The 2,293-nt window shown below is 41.3% G+C and overlaps 1 pseudogene; it reads left to right on the top strand.

Moving 5' to 3' along the window:
• Nucleotides 1-282: 282 nt before the first annotated feature.
• LOC119034710 (ribosome biogenesis protein WDR12-like) lies at nt 283-1,805 on the top strand (annotated as a pseudogene).
• The last annotated feature ends 488 nt before the right edge of the window (nt 1,806-2,293 follow it).

Below are 2,293 nucleotides of genomic sequence, written 5' to 3'. Positions count from 1 at the left end.
CTGCACCCCCATTTCCCGCTTCTTCTATAATCAGTTATACCTGCCCACATTCCTGTATTATTCCAAGTTTACTGGGCTGCCATTGTGAGTCTGGGTAGGTGTGGCCCCATGTCATGAAGCCAATATTCTCCAAGCTCTCATGCAGGAGCTGTAACCAGGGGGAGCTGCTCCCCAGTTACATATTGAGTGGAAGTCACTTCCATCCCCCTGGCTCAAGCCATGTCCACAGCTATCTAACATATCTATGCAACCAGTTAAAGGTTATAGATATGTTAAATGACCATGCCGGAGGTTAGCTGTGAAGCTGTTGCTTTACAAAACAGCTCTGCATGTTCCTGCTCCATGCGTCCCTTCCCCTAACTCACACCTGTCTGAGTGAGGAGTGAGGACACCCTGTGTATCTTTCTAATATTTCCTGGACACCTTGAATTCTGGACCCCATTACAAATCCCTATTTGGGGCCCCCCACTTGGCTGCATCCTGTTACAGTTCTGCTTTTCAAGGGGACCAGAGCATGCATTGTCTCAGCTGAGCACTCCATATGTTTCTGTGGGCAACTTTTGTGCCTACTTCCTGTGGTGGCTCAGCTCCAGATACACCTCTTCACTTACAACAAGAAAAATCAAGTAGATGATGTTCCCTTCTCAATCCCGGCAGCTTCTAAAATTGCTGACATTAGTAACATTATTAATAAATTGCTGGAGGCCAAAAATGAGGTCCATAAACATTTGGAGTTTGACTTTCTTATCAAAGGCCAGTTTCTTCAAAAGCCTTTAGTCAAATCATGGAACTGGAAAACATCTCATCTGAAGAGGTTGTGGAACTAGAATATGTGGAGAAGTATACGGCACCTCAGCCAGAGTACTGCTTATTCCATGATGATAACTGGATCAGTTCAATCAAAATGGCAGAGGAATTGATCTTAACTGGGTCTTATGTTAAGACTTGGATCTGATCCTTGGAAGAAGTCAATAATGACAATTGTGGGACATACAAATGTTGCAAAAGATGTGGTCTGGGTGAAAAGAGACAACTTTTCTTGCCTACTACTGAGTGCCTCTATGGATCAGACTATTCTCTTATGGGAGTAGAATGTAGAAAGAAAGTGAAAGCCCTACACTGCTGCACTGGTCATGCTGGAAGTGTGGATTCTATAGCTGTTGATAGCACAGAAACTACATTTTGCAATGGCTCCTGGGAAAAGATGTTAAAGATCTGGTCCACAAAGTCCCTGAAGATGAAAAAGAAGAAATGGAGGAACCCACAAATTGATGTAGAAAGAAAGCAAAAACAGCAATTGGAAATAACAAGAAAGCAATTTTCTTGGTTCTGTGGTCAGATCCTGAAGAAATCTGCAGTGCATTCTGGGACCACACAATTGGAGTGTGGGATATTGAGTCTGATAGTCTTTAGTCAACTTTGACAGGAAGTAAAGTACTTAATTGTATCTCCTATTCACTTTGTAAACACTTAGCATCTGGAATCACAGATAGGCACACAAGACTGTGGGATCCCCAAATTAAAGATGGCTCTTTGGTGTCACTGTCCCTAACCTCACATATAGACTGGGTCACAGAAGTAAAGTGGTCTCCTACCCATGAGAAGCAGTTGATTTTAGGTATTTTAGATAACATTGCCAAGCTGTGGCATATGAGAAGTTGTAAGGCTCCTTTCTATGATTTGGCTGCTCATGAAGACAAAGTTCTGAGTGTAGATTGGACAGACACAGGATTATTTCTTAGCTGAGGAGTGGACAATTGCATTCCTACACATATTCACCTATCACATTCCATGAATACATGTGACAACAGAGATTCTTCCTATAAATGTGACTGATAGAGAATACTCAAATTACATCAATGCGGATAACCCTTGATAATAGTTATTACTGCCTTTTTATTTTGTATTTATTATATAACAGTTTGCATTTATAAAATTTAAATGTGGCCTGCATTCTCTACTTTATACAAATTCTTGAAATTAAGCTGAGTTTATTTCTTCAAAAAAAAGTAAATAAAAATTCAAAAATATTCAAATTCACCTTGGCTGGCGTGGCTCAGTGCATTGAGTGCTGGCCTGTGAACCAGGTGGTTGCTGGCTTGATTCACAGTCAGGGCAAATGCATGGGTCTGGGGCTGGGTCCCCAGTGGGGGACACTGAAGAGGCAGTAACACATTCATGCTTCTCTCACTCATCCTTCTCCCTCCCTTACCCTCCATCTAAAATTAAATCAAATCTTTAAAAGAAAGTTTTTAACATTGAAATTCATGGAGACTCAATAGCATGCTATTAA

Source organism: Artibeus jamaicensis, unplaced genomic scaffold (assembly GCF_021234435.1).
Source record: "Artibeus jamaicensis isolate MK-2021 breed Jamaican fruit bat unplaced genomic scaffold, CSHL_Jam_final scaffold_461, whole genome shotgun sequence".
Taxonomy (NCBI): Eukaryota; Metazoa; Chordata; class Mammalia; order Chiroptera; family Phyllostomidae; genus Artibeus; species Artibeus jamaicensis.
The sequence above is the reverse complement of the archived record's forward strand: the minus strand, read 5'-3'. Positions and strand labels throughout refer to the sequence as shown.